This window comes from Protopterus annectens, chromosome 4.part0 (genome assembly GCF_019279795.1).
Source record: "Protopterus annectens isolate FY-2018-M chromosome 4.part0, PAN1.0, whole genome shotgun sequence".
In the NCBI taxonomy this organism is placed as follows: Eukaryota; Metazoa; Chordata; order Ceratodontiformes; family Protopteridae; genus Protopterus; species Protopterus annectens.
The window spans coordinates 613117974-613133420 of NC_056733.1; the positions used below are offsets into that span (position 1 = coordinate 613117974).

A 15447-nucleotide genomic window follows, 5' to 3' on the forward strand; every position below is an offset into this window, starting at 1 on the left:
CGACAATGCTAACCACTGCACCACCATGGGCGCCACCTTCTACCTCTCCTTATCCAATTTAATCTGCTACTAATTACTGCACCTCACTACACTTCCCTTCTATAATAAATTCAACACCCCAACCCACTTACGTCAACACTTGGCTCTTTCCAATACTAATTTTAATGGTTACTTCCCAGTATTCCATGCACCTAAAAATTTTACTGCTGTACATAATTTCCCCTCATACTCCTTGCTCTAGCCAGTCAGCTAACATCTTATCAAGTATCCAAAACTGTTTCCTCCCACACCATATCATTCCCTTACCCACAAACTTGAGAGAGAGTCAGACCTCTAGAATATCACCTACATAGAACACATTACATATAGGTATTCACATCTACATTCCAATTTTTTCTCAAGTATAATAAATTGATTACAAATCTCTCTGTTACATTTAGTTTCTCATCTCAAACTTAGTACTGACATTCCTCTGAACCCTGGTGCCAAAACTGATCTACAGAAACCTCAACTCCCCTATCTTACAGCCCCACAGAGCATTAAATGCTTCGCCAAAAGGAGCACACTTTCTACTCCTTAACATGAATCTCAGGAGCATACTTAAAATACATTTCACACTACTCCCTAACAATGCAGTACTAACAGGAACCTGGCTGAGACCGGAAATAAACAAAATTCTCCCTCAGGTTATAACATATACAGGCTTGAAAGAAAAAAAATGTGGAGGTGGAGGTGGAATAGCCATTATTTATAAAATAAAATCTCATATTAGAACTTCTAGAGGTAAACTTCCCAGAATTCAACACCACCAAAATATTAATTTAGCAAACTCAAAATAAACCCCAATAAATACTTAACCATTACCATTATAGGTACTTATATTCCTCCCAGAAATAATGTCTAATTGAAAACATTCCCCACTGGACATCAACATTTCCTCAAGAAATTATCATAATGGGTGACTTTAATACCAGCTTCATACCACAGTAATGCAATCTGAAACCAGAGTAGACAAAACCACAAAAAGGCAATCTAGATTGGCTCTTAAACGGAAGCTTGCCAGACAGCATCAGTGACCACCACCCAACCTACTTAGACAACACCTTAATGCCCCCAGAAATACTACCTTCCAACAAATCCATAACAAAACAAACAAAAAAAAAAGACTTTAATGCTCAAACCTTCATTTTCACCCTGCAACTCTGTAACTGGATTCCACTTAGGACTTTAGTCCTAGATACTGTTGTAGCTCACTTTAATACCACTTTTCTTAGCATAGTAAACTAGCACCTTGCCAGACTAAGAATAAAATCAAATGATGCTCCTTGGCTAACAAAAGAAAGTAAACTACTACATAAACTCAAGAGATAAACCCTTGGCACAGTAGCATATCAATAAAACTCAAGCCAACCAAGAATACTACTGACAACTTAGAAACAAAGAAAAAAAACTGATTAAACAAGACAAAAAATCTGCTATAGTGAAATTCAGCAAAATCATCATAACCCACAAAAACTCTGGCTCATCATAAAAAGACACCTCCAGCCTGGTCAATCATAAGTAATATAGTATAGTAACACATACTTCACTAATTCAATACTGTATATTTCTAAAAACAATAGCATTCTTCCTCGAACCATCCCATTAGCACCTGAAGTCACAGATACCTTCTCCTTCAAACCTATCCAAACTAATACCATAAACAGTTGCTCAGCAAATTTAGACCTACAATCCTAGCAGCTGACAACTTATCTACAGAATATCTTCAACTAGCAACTGATGCCATCTCCTATCCTATCTCCATTCTCATTCTGTCTCAGGAAGAGAGGTTATGTCTTACCACAATGTTCCATCTGTGTTGTCAATCTTCACTTATCCTTGACTGTGGGGTTAGGTTTGGTTCTGTATCTCGGAACCAACTCGTCCATTATTCCAGCTCGTGCCTTCAAAATAACTTTTTGAGTTTAGCTCTACCCAGAATGCTCCTCTCAAGACTACCCTAGTCAATTTTGCATAAGACAGTTATAGACAGGAAATAATAGATCAGCAACGCGACCATATCTGTATTCATAAAAGAATAATCCATTCTGTTGGGATAGATTTGTTCCACCAAGAAGCCCAAAAGGCAGGGGAAAGGAGGCTGGGGATGTCAAGGATAAATGAAGATAGACAACACAGATGGATTATGAGAAGATATAACTTCTTTATCTTATGTTATCAATCTTCACTTAATTCTTGACTGTGGGACAGAGGCCCTAGCTACCAAAATCTTGGGAGGTCTCACGGGAAGAATATGCCTGAGCACTATTGAACCAAAAGATGCTTGTCTCCTAGAGACCAGATCCAGCTTGTAATGAGTAATAAAGATATGCAGGGATGCCCAAGTAGCCATTGCACATATATCATCTATAGAAGCTCTGGCATGGAAGACTGTGGAAGTGGCTATTGCCCTCATAGAATATGACTTTACATGTCCTGGCATTTGCACTTCCCCTTTGTTATAAATTAAGGTTATGCAGTCCTTGAGCCATCTAGCCAAATTAACCTTAGAAACTGGTTTGTCCAGAGTAGCAGAAAAGAACAACTGATCAGATTTTCTAAATTCCTTTGTTCTGTGATGGTAAAAACGTAACAGTTTGTGAACATCTAGCAAATGCATACAATATTCACCTTTGTTTGAAAATTTGGGAAAAATACAGGAAGTTGCATAGTCTGATATTAATGTCAAATACTACTTTTGGTAAAAATGAAGGATTTGTTCGCAAACACACCCTTTCCTTATGAAAGATTAGTTAAGAAGGCTTGCAAAATAAGGCCTGTAATTCAGATATTCTCCTAGCAGAAGCAATGGCAATCAAAAATTAGGTTTTCCAGGATAAATACTTCAAATTGCAATTTGTGGATGGTTCTAATAGGGAATTAAAGATTGCAGCACCAGATTCAAGTCCTAAGGTGTAGACAGATCCTTGTATGAGGCCAAAGCAATTAGGTTCCTTTCAGAAAGGCTTTACAAAGTGTGTATGACATTAGAGCTGTATCACTTAGACCATTATGAAAATCTGAAATTGCTGCTAGATGAACCTATATAGTTGAAGACGACACCCCTGCATCAAAGAGAGATGCTAAAAATTCCAAGACCTTATGAACTGGTGCAAAATATGGGACGAGATGTCTGTAGTTTTAAAACTTTTTGCCACTTGCTGCTGTATAATCATCTAGTCAAAGGTTAGTGGGAGGCTATAATTCGTTGAACTGGAACAGTAAGGCTAGTATGCCTGGCAATCATTGGAACTGGAGAAGCCATGCAGTGAGCTTGAGATTTTGAAGATTTGGATGAACAAGTCCCTCTGAATGGGACAATAGGTCCAGCATCCAAGATTTCTGAATTAAGTGAGGCCACAGAAACCATATCTGTCGATGTCAGAATGGTACAATGAGAATTATCCTTTGGATTTCTTCAGAAAATGGGAAATGAGAAAATCAGGGGAAAGGCATACAGTAAACCGGTAGCCTAATCATGAAGGACAGCATCTGTCGGCGACTCCCCCAGAGGGGGGAATCAGGGCAAAGTAGATGCTGCACTTGTTGTTCAGGGGGGATGCAAAGAGATCGCAACAGGGCTGGCCCCTTTGATGGAATATCCTGCCACAAAAGGATTGAGAGACCACTTGTGAAGCATCAGGATGCTCCTGCTCAATTTGTCCACAATCATGTTGGAGCTCCCTGGAATATGCATTGCAATTAGAAAGCGGTCAGATGAAATCGCCCATTGCCATACCCCGAGTGCTTCTCGACAAAGAGGATAAGATCTGGTTCCACCTAGTTTGGTGATGTACCAAACCAATGACATGTTGGATCGCAATTGTTCCCAAGAAGGTTTCTTGCAATGTTTGCAAATACCAGGAGCATTGCCATCATCTCTAGAACATCGTTGTGCAAACTGGCCTTTAACTGGGACCATGTGCCCTGGACTGTTTACCCAGATAATGCCCCCACCCTATCCGGAATGCATACATGGTCACTATGGCTTGGGGTTGAGGAGGGACAAATGAACAGCCTGATAGAATCTTGCTGGAATGGAGCTAGCGTCCAAGGGGAACTAAAGTGATTGTGGCCGCCATAGATCATAGAATCTGTAACAGTCTTACAGTCACTGTTCTGTTGTGAATAATTTGGCTGACTTGTGATTTTATTCTTTTAAGTCTTTCTTGGGGTAGAGACGTGATGCAGGTGCTTGTGTCCAACACTGCTCCTATGAACTCTAAATGCTGTGTTAGCTCTACATGGGATTGTTCTTAGTTTACAGTGATCCCCAGCAAGGAGCAAGTTTGAAGAACACAGTTCCTTGCCCCAGCTGTAGATGCCTGGTGGTTGTGGTAATGAGCCAGTCATCTAGGTATGGAAACGCACAGAATCCTTGCAGTCTGAAGTGGGCTGCTACCACTGCCATGCATTTGATGAACGGTATACAATGCAAACGTACCCAGAAATTCAAGGATATAATTGGTATGGTAATCATGCAAAGTTGGCTTTATTTGCAAACAATATTATTTTGTACCCTGACAAAAGAAAAAAAAAGGACAGCACAGAGTTATGGACATTTTGAAACAGTTTCAGATCTTTGCGGGATATAAAATTAATGAAGACAAAACAAAAGCAATAGCTGTAAACTATGCACCCAACCATGAAATGGTTCGGCAATACTTAGATTTATGGGGACATGACAGAATGAAGTATTTAAGATATGGATTAAAAAGGATTCTGTTATGGCAGCTAAAGATATCTGGAAGAGACTAAACAAAAGATAACACAAAAACTGAAAACCTGAAGCTCTTGTTTTTGGATATGAATAGCAAGATACATGCAGTGAAAACATTTTTAGTCTCTTTAGTTTTATATGCAGGTCAGGCATATTTTTATCAACCAGAGGAGACGTTGTGGATAGTAAATAATAAAGAGTTGAAGGATTTTATCTTGGAGTTGAAAAGGATAAGGGTCAAGTGGGACACACTGATCCTGCAAACAGAGCAAGGTGTTTCAGGATTATGTGATTTGAAGGGATATTTTAGATCTACACAGTTAAGGTTCATATACATCACACAAGCAGGAAGGTAGAAATCAAAGTGGAAAAAGATGATGGGGCACAGGGTGAAATTCAAGAAATATTGAGAGTGGGATTCTGGATTCAGATCCTTAAGGAGAATAACAGGCATACATAATATTACATGCATAAAATAGCAGAAAGTATTTTAAGAACTATGTTAACACAAGAATGTAAAAAGAAGCTTTTGCCAATACGGATTACCGCAAATAGGAGTACAGAGAATATGCAAGGGGGGTTGAAATTTACTGGAGAAAACTGACAAAAGAACCAAGGTATTGGCATCAAATAAACTGAGATGAAAGGCAATAGAATGGGAAGAGGCCATGAAGGCATTTGGACTGCAGGCAACAGACTGCTTTCGTTATCAAGGATTGATATCAGAGTATAGGCAAACAAAAAGGGGTAGAGGAATCCTAAGTGAAAGGTAGAGAAGAGTTTTTAGTTAAATGTAGAACAAAAGCTGGTGTTAAAAAGGGCTTATAAAAATATTGCACAATAACTATAAGAATAAATCAGAGGAGGTTAGAAAAGACTGGGAAGAGAGAGCTTGGATAAACAATTCACAAATAAACAACGGGAGGACATATGCATGGCTCCCAAATATGCAACAAAATCTAGCAGATTTAGGGATATTTGCTTGGAAGTATTTGCATAAGTATTTCTGTACCCCAAGCAGACTCAAAATATTTTTTCCACAAACGTTGGAGGTGTGATGGGGAAGAAAGAGATAATTGGGAGCATATGTTTTGGGAGTGTAATGAGTTGGCAGACTAAGAATTCCTTACAGAATACTCTGTCAGGGATACTGGAAAAGCAAATTACCAAACACTTTTATTGAAGTGTCACTTATCACATAGACAGACTTACATTTATATAAAACAAATCAAATCATATTAACAAGTTTACATTTACAAACACTATACATCACAAATATTGTTCTATACGATATAATCAAAGCATCATCACATGAATTGTTCAATCCTGCCTTCTCTTAAATCTCTTTCCTCCTCCAAAACATTTTTCTACATATATCATTCCAAAAACATTCATTTTTTTTCTATACAATTTATTCCTACCCTTTTTTAAAACATCCCACTTCCTGTTTTTTTTTTTTTTTATCTCTGTTTTAATATTCAGTACTTCAAATATAGTTGGTTTAGACTTTGATTACCATTTTCTAGTAATTGTTTTTGGCAGCCACTAGAATTCAGCATTACAAAGCCTTACTATGTTTAGGCAATTCAGAACTTTTAGCCCAGCTCAATAAATACATAAACAATAATAATTTCCTTAGTTACACTCATTTGCTCACTCAAAATTCCTGACAGAGTACTCTTGGGAATTTTTAAAGTTTGCCAACTTGTCACACTCATCATATGCTCCCAGGTACACCAATCTTCCCCATTACACCTCCAGTATTATATACCTGAAGAAAAATTCTTTGCAGCCTGCTTGGGGTATAACAGTATTTATGCAAATACTTCCAGGCAAAAATCGTAAGTCTTCTAGATTTTGTTGCATATTGGGGAGCCATACATATATCCTCCCACTGTTTCTTTGGGAAGTGCTTATCTAATCTCTTTTCTTCATCTTTTCTGACCTCCTATGATTGATTCTACAGTTATTATTGTGCAATATTTTATATGCCATCCTAATTATTCCTTTTTTAACAGCAGCTTCTGTTCTAGATCCTATTAAAAACTTGACCAGTGTAGGTCTTTCACTTTGGACTCCCTTATCCCTTTCTCTTCTCTAGTTGATAAAAATATGCCTGCTCTGTGTATAAAACTAAAGGGACTAAACATTTTTACTGCTCTTATCTTGTTAGCCATATCCATAGGCTAAAACTCCCAGTTTCCCAGTTTTTGTATTGTCTTTTTAGTCTCTTCCCACATATCCTGAGCTACCATAACACAGTCATTTTTAATCCATACTCCTAAATACTTCAACAGCAGCAACAGGTTGTACAGGCTGTGGGTTCTATAACCACACCAGGCAGATCAATTACCAAAACTGCAGTAGAGCATAAGTGGGATGCTGCACTCCTGGGTGTGTCTTCCTTTGGATGAGATGTTAAACCAAGGCCCCATATGCATGTTACAAAGACATGCGTCTGGAGCTTTTCTCCTCGGGCCTCCGCTGAAAACTGGCTTTGTTCCAAGTCGGACTTTCCCAGTTAACAAATGTTACATAAATAAATAAATAAATAAAATAAATAAATGCGTTGGTATTAGCTTAGATGGATCATGGGAGGTTACTAGGCTAATGGCCCCAGTGCCCTCAGAATCCTAGCCAAGTTCAACCAGTGTTCCCAAGGGTTTCTGGTTCAAGCAGACACTAGAATCCGCACCTATTGCCCCTGTCCAAGAGGGACACAAGTGGAACACCCCCGGGGTGAATTTCTGGTTACCCATGCAATCATTCAAATTACACTTAAATAGGGCCAACAAGGAGGTTTGTTTAACATAAATAGGAAGTTTGTTCCATGGGTTGGGCAACCGCTGTGAGACAAATCTGTCTCTCCAGCAAGTTCTATTGATGTCACATACCAGGGTCCTTTGGCCGAATGATCCTTGTACCATTTGACGTGTGAATGTGCAACATTTACATTAAAGCTGGGTCACAGATTGCACTATATATGCAAGGCAGTCATTAGCAAACTTTGTCAGCCACAGTCCTTTAGTTTTAGCCTGTACTTCAGAGAAATAGATTCTGAACATTAGGGGTCCCAGAACCAATCCCTGTGGAACATCACTGGTTACTGGTCTGCTGGAGGAGGTGGAGTCCCCTACTTTGTCCATATAAGTTATATCAATGAGCCAGTTTGCAACACACCTGACAATGTATGGGTTGATACCCATCTGAGTTAGTTTATCAATGATGCCTGAGTGGGGGGATTGTGTCAAAGGCCATGGCTTATGTCTAGGTAGGCTGTATACACAGATTTGCTCTCACCTACGGCTTTGGTGACTGTCTCAAAGAAGTCCACCAAGTTTAACAGGCATGATTTCCCCTTGACAAAGCCAAACCGGGTGGGTTCGAACATTTGGAGATTTCCTATATCTTTGTTAAGCAGGTCCATGATGGTATGTTCCATGGCCTTGCAGATGTGGCTGGTAAGGCTAATGGGTCTATAGTTCCAGGAGTCTGTGTATGCAACCCCCCTTTGTGCAAAGGGATGACGGTAGCCGTTTTCCATTCCATTGGGATGAAGCCAGTGCTTAGGCTGTGATTAAAAAGCATGCCTAATGTTGATGCTAATTCCCGTTTTTATTACACTAACTGCCCAGAATGTAGTCTGGTCCCAAAGAGCCTGTGTTTTTGGCCTTGGAGAGGGCGTTTAAGACCTGCACCTCAGAGATACTAGGTGGGGGACAGGTGTTATGGATGCTTTGGGATATATGTGGCAGGGACAGGGGAGTGAAGTTTTCACTGAACCTGTCAGCCAGCAGGTTTGCTACATCCACAGGTTCTGTATACATAGTACCATTAACTACGAGTTCAGCGCAAATCTGGGCATTACCTTTGAGGTTACAGATGTAACTAAAGAATGCCTTGTGGTTATCCTTAGTTAGGGAAGCTAATATGGATTTGTGGTTAGCTTTGGAAGACTTCACTAGGAGTCTTACTTGCTTGTTTAAGTTAAGGAGGGAGTGTTTCCAGTTTTGAGACTGTTCCTTCCTACTCTTAGACAGCAATTTCTTTCTCCTATTGCATAGCCCATTAATGGGAGTTCTCCAGCAGGCAGGTTTGTTTTTCCTTGAAGATCTTGCTTTGGTTCTAAAGGGTATGGCAGAGTCAATACAATTGTACAGGTGCTCATATAAAGCACTGCTGCATAACTCAACATAGGTGTCAATTCCGTCACTGGGGGGAGGGGCTATGAAGCTATTTATGCTGTCATGTAAAAGTTTTAATTGGCCTTGGAGAAGTTTTTTAGTCTAATTTTTGCTAAGGGGGTACTGTGTTACAGTTACTTTTAGGGAGACTGATTTGTGGTCAGATCTCACCTGGGACGGCCACACACTGGGAGTGGTGCAGCAGTCTCCCATATTTGTGAGCATCAGATCCAGGATGTCTGAGCACCTTGTGGGTGTGTCAACCAGCTGGTCCACAGCACTGGAGTTAACTAAGTCTAGGAACCTTTGGGCAAGTGAGTTAGAACACGCATAATTTACCCAGTCCATGGATCAGTAATTATAAAGTCAGCCAAAAACAGGGTGTTTGGTTGTATCTTGACTGACTCAAGTAGATCCAAAAAGGCTGAGTGGATGTCCTGATTCATGGAGGGCGTCCTATAGCTGGCAATAACCTGAAAAGGGGTCTTGCCTACAGTCAACTGCACCTGAAGTAATTCAAGGGAACTTTGCTGTTTAACCAATGTAGAGGTGTATTTACCTTTAATGAATACACCACCTCCTTTAGTTCTCACACCTATAGTTTGTGGTCTAAACACATGGAAGGAAATGTAACTTTTTTGTTACATATGGCATATAAAGCAATAATTCTATACACATATTTTTCCATCTCAAGTGGATTACTGTAATTTGTCCTAGTTCCACTATGGTTGCATCTAATACTTCAATGCTTTCTTGACATAATATACATATGCCTGAGCATGTTTCTTTCGCCATGATCCAAACTACCACACCATTCCAAAGTTTTTCAGTTTGCATACTTTCTACCTCTGTTAATAATATTGTATCTTCAAAAACAATAATATGTGCATCTAATGCAGCACACCACTGCAATATATCTATTCTCCATTTAAGATTTTTCATACTGTTCATATTCATAAAGCTAATATTATCAGATTTTAAGAGCAGTTAGTGTAATAAAAGTTTTATCCCTTACCTTTCTTATTTTCTCTAAGCATTATATTTTTGAATTTCCTTTTCCCTTTTGAATTCTTTTTATTTCTTACTGTATGCCAATCAGCTTCTTCTTCACTTGTCTCCTCTGTTTATTTTTCATTGTTACTTTCTTCAACTTCATGTACAACCTCTTTATTAGTCACTTTTTGTACATTTTCTTACATAACACATTTTTCTATCGCCTTCTCCTGTACAACTTCATTTTCTTGCACATTCATTTCAAATTCTAGCCATGAATGACCAGTATTGCATTATGCCCTGTTTTACCACATAAATAACATCTTTTTTACCACATTCATTGATTAAATGATTATTTTTTTCCCATAAAAATAACAAGTCTTTGGTTGGTCCCTGTATTTCACGAAACCCCTATTGCCAAGAACATTAATAATACTACGTAAATGGAGGACATTATCATTTTCAGTATTACCCCACATTCCCATCACCTGGTCCATAGTTCTCTTTCATCATATATTTTTGTAGTGTCCACTACTTCTGTACATATAGTTAACAAATGCTCTTTCAGTTCTTTTGCTTCAACTTCAGTTCTAAACTGCATCATTATTCTTTTTTTTTGGTTTGTCTGTAAAAAAGTTTGCACCACATATTCTGACCATGGATAAATATCTTTCTTTTGTTCATATGCACCCAAAAAAATTTTACATGGCCTGCCCAGTCACAAATATCAAGTCACAAAAAGTCTTGTTATTAATTAAAATAAATGCTCTTACCGCTTTTGCTTTGATTCCCAGAAGTGCTACGACAAGAGTTCCAAACCTCACACCTGTCCAAACTGTCTTCTTTTTTACTACTCACATGCACTGTGTACTTATTTTTTTTTGTTTCTTTTATTTCTTCCTTCTTCTTTGTTCCTTATCCAACAGTTTATACATAAGCTTTTTGTTTCTGGAACTTTTTCTGGCACAGTCTCTTCTCCTTTTTCTTCTTCTATTTCTTTCATGATGTTGCTCCATGGAACTACTGCACCATTTTCTGGCTCACTTTGGTTTACCATTTCTTCCAAATAATCATCCCACCCCCCACCCCCATTGGAGGGTTGCAATTATGCATTTTTCAAAGGTAGCTGTCTCTCCTTCAAGCAATCTCTTCTGAAAATTTCCTCTGAATCCATCTCTATTTCAGCTGCAATCTTCTTTTCCTCCAACGTCACTGCTTTTTCTCCAACCACATCATCAGAAAAAAAAACTTCTGGTATTGATTCTACCATTTCAACTACATTTTCAGCACCTTCCACTCCAGTTTTTGGCAAAAGCTGAATCAGCCATATTTTCTCCCTGTTCCTCCTAGCCGACTCCACACCGGGACAGGAAACAGGAAGTCAGGAGTTCCTCGATGTCCTGGACAAATTTCCCCTAATAGTATAAATACCACCTTGGGTCTCCATGGAAAAGAGGCTACTAGCCTAGTGGGACTAACCCAGGCAATAAAAGTTAGATAGATAAGTCATGTCCCCCATAAATGTGTGGATGCACAGTTTACAGCTATAACCTTTGTTTAATCCTCATTAATTTTTTATCCACAAAAAATCTGGAACCATCTCAGAATACTCCACAACACCGAGAAGTCCCTTTCTACTTCCATCAAGTACAAAATAAAGCAATTTGCAAATAAAGCCAACTTTTTTTTGAACACCACACCAATTATATCCTTGAATTTCTGGGTCCCTTTTTTTCTTTGCCAATGGCTCTAAATATAATGCAAATAAAAAGGGAAAAATGAACCCCCTGTCTGGTTCTTCTGTTCAGACAAAACTTGTATGAGTGAACCCTCCCACTTTGATTTTTGTCCCCAATCCCTCGTATATTCTTCTAATTACACTTATTATTATTGCATCAGGAAATGCAAATGCTTCCATTGCCCTACTCATAAAAGCCTGACATACTCTATGGAATGCTTTTTCTACATCAAGACCCACCAGCAACAGTGGTATTACATTTGACTTCCCTCTGGATCATCATTGTTCTATTAATGTTATCAAATGTTTGCCTCCCCTCCACAAAAAACACAATCCATATCTACCCATATCTACCAATTTTGGCATAATCTTTGCTATTCCTTTAGTCATTACAGACATAAACACTTTACAATCATAGTTTAAAATTGAAATAGGCCTACATTTAGCTGGATTTTGATGGGTCTTTACCATCAATAGTTATTACAGCCACCACAGCTTTTCTCCAGCATATTGGTACCTCCTCCTCCTTTTGAGGTACTGTTGGATCCCGGGAACCCCATCAGTCTGATGAGCCTGATCTGCAAGGCCATGGAACGTATTATCATGGAACTTATAAACAAAGACAATGGCAACCTTCAAACACTGGACCCCATGCAATTTGGGTTCGTGAAGGGCTGATCTTGTCTCCTGAATCTGACTGACTTCTTCAAATCAGTCTCCAGAGCCGTGGACAAGGGTAAGGTGGTCTACACAGCCTATCTAGATCTCGCCAAGGCCTTCGACACCATCCCCCACTCTGGAATCATAGATAAACTTACTAAGCTGGGCATTAATCCCTACGTCACTCAATGGGTTGCCAACTGGCTTACTGACAGAACCCACAGTGTAAAAGTAGCAGACTCCAAATCCAGCTCCAGACAAGTGGAGTACCTCAGGGTTCAGTCCTGGGACCGCTCTTGTTTGGCATCTACTTCTCTAAAGTACAGGCCTACACTAAGGGACTCTGTCTAACAAAGTTTGCAGATGACTGCAAACTGGGAGCCATTACTGAATCCCCAAATGATATGGATATTCTACAAAAGGGCCTTACAGAAACAGATGCTTGGTGGCAGAGCCATGGGCTCAAGCTCAATGGCAAGAAATGTATAGTTATCCCCTTTGAGAAAAAACATGCACCCGTGAATTACATAGGTGGCAGTATACTAAACACCGAAAGAGTGATAAGAGACTTAGGGACACAGGTGGACAGTGGTCTCACCTTCGATAACCACATCACCGCAACAGTCAGGAAATCCTTCTATGTGACACACCTCATCACTAAGAGCTTTTCATCCAGAAAAAAGGAGGTCACTGTCCCCCTGTCCTCATCCCTCATTAGACCCATTATAGAATACAATGCCCCGTTTGGTATGTACCTCTTACATCTGCAACAACTGGAAAGGCCGCAGAAATACCTCACTAAAAGAATCACAAGCCTAAAACAGATGCCCTATGCTGACTGTCTAAAAAACTCCATCTATACTCTGCTGCATATCGTCTACTCAGAGGCGATCTCTGCTTAACATACAAGGCCATGTCAAACCCAGAGCTGTTGGACATGCAACACAAAGAAATCCCAATCCCTCAGAGAAACACGCTCCAGGGATCTAAACCTTGTCATCACAATGAACAAAAAATGCTGGAGGGATACGTTCCTGACCAAGAGACTCCCCAGACTCTGGAATAGACTGCCCATACATGTCAAGCAGAGCACCTCTTTGGCCCTCTTCAAAAGGAACCTTGATGATTGGATGGGAGATAGGAAATTCACCCCGGGGATCACGTCAGTCACCCTGCTAGACAGAGGTCCAGAGAAGTAAATACTGTGGGAAGAAATAGCCAGGGAATTGTTATGGCTAGGCTTGTATAGGCCCTAGGGCCGATAGCCTAGTAACAACCTATGAACCTATTAAGCAAAACCTTCCACATGTTTATCACTTTTCAAGGAAATGATTTTTTGAGCTGGGATACAGGATCCGAACTGCCTAGACATAGTACGGCTTTAAGTTTAATTCTGGTAGCTGCCAAAAAAAAGCAATTACTAAAAAATGGAAATCAAAAGTCTAAACCTACTCTACTTGAAGATTTGAATATTGCGACAGAGATAAAAGAACTGGAAGTGGGGTTTTCAGAAAAGGGTAGGAGCAAATTACATAGCAAAGAAAATGAAAATTGTGGGAACTACACATGCAGAAAAATGTTTTTGAAGAGGAGTGAGGTTAAATGGAGGGCAGGAATTGATCAACTTATGTAATGTTGGATTGATTTTAATATGGTTTGTTTTCTTAAATGTAGGATTTGCCAGTGTCTTCAATAATGGTGGTAAAAAAAAATGATCTGACAAGAAAAAATTTCAACCTGCAAAATAATGCTATAAACATATTCCTCTCTATGTTTCTCTCACTTACTACATTTGAGAATCTGTATCTATCAGACTTTTTAGCACAAGGTATTCTTGCTTTCCTAGAGCATGAAGGAAGGTGCCTATACACCGATATTTGGAAAAAAACAAACCAGTTAAGCTCCAGAATGGTGTGCAACCCAACCTTAACAACTGGCAGATGTAGTCCGAAGAAGCACTGGACTCCAAAATGATGCAAAACAACACTTTAATGTTACTTAAAACAATAAAAATCAATCCGTAAGCGCTTTCGTTAAGACGGTGTTAACTTCATCAGTCTGATGACGTTAACACTGTCTTAACGAAAGTGCTTACAGATTGATTTTTATTGTGCTTCTTGGGACTACATCTGCCAGTGTTTTTCATTTTATCTGGTTTGTTTTTGCCATTGTTTTTCTCAACCTTAACAACTGTTAAACCCCCCTTGCTTATGCTGTTACGGGTGGGTCTAGCGTTTGGCAGTAAAATCTCCCTTCACTGACTAGAAAATGACAGGGGAAGAACAAAGCATTTATTTCTGCCTACTGTCCATACCCTTAATGTGCCTCTAACAAAAAAAAAAAAAAAAAAAAAATGGAAAGTTGCTAGAATAACAGAATGTAGTCACCTGCATAATCTGAAGGATAGGAAGCTCTGCAACTCAAATGTATGCCATTATTTAGTGACTTCAATCCTCAGTGGTTTGTTCAAAAAAAAAAAAGAAAAACACACTTTATGAAGAATGGACCAAAAAATATGAAGCAATAAGCTGGACGCTGTACAAAAATCTATAGTAGAGAGGCATGAAAGGTGAGTATAAAAGTATTAGAGTACATTATTCTAATAGTGTCTGCTAAGTGTTTTACAGCTTTCAAATCTGGCAAAACACTTGGTTACAATGAAAAAAAAATTGCTAATAGTACATAGAGCATAAAGCTCCATGCATTACAAAGAATCATGATCTTCTCACCAGTCGTAACCCTGTATTATGTGTTCTCAACATGGATGCCAAGATTAAACTCTTGAGCTTCACTATTGGCTTCCTTCTCAAGGTGAATTTATTGGCATCCATGTCTTGAACACATAAGCGGGTTATGACTGGCAACCTGATCACAATCCTCTATATTCTTTAACTAAACAGATAAATGTCTTCATACAGTTCCTGGTCTAAAATATCATGTTTACTACAAAATGAAGGATTACAGTACAAAGTCCAAAAACTGATGCATGTTGTTACTTTAAAGGAGTGCCTATCAAAGCAAAATCAAAACAATAATGTAATAAATCACTTGTATGGGCCTGCGCACATGAGTGGGGGGGGGGGGGTTCAATCCATTATCACAGGACAAAGCCT

The 15447-nt window shown here is 39.1% G+C and overlaps 1 protein-coding gene across 2 annotated transcripts in view; it reads right to left on the reverse strand.

The window, feature by feature from the left end:
* The window catches only part of GTF2H3 (general transcription factor IIH subunit 3), a 320617-nt gene that overhangs the window by 138427 nt on the left and 166743 nt on the right, over positions 1 to 15447 (reverse strand). The gene's annotated exons all lie outside the window — the stretch shown is intronic.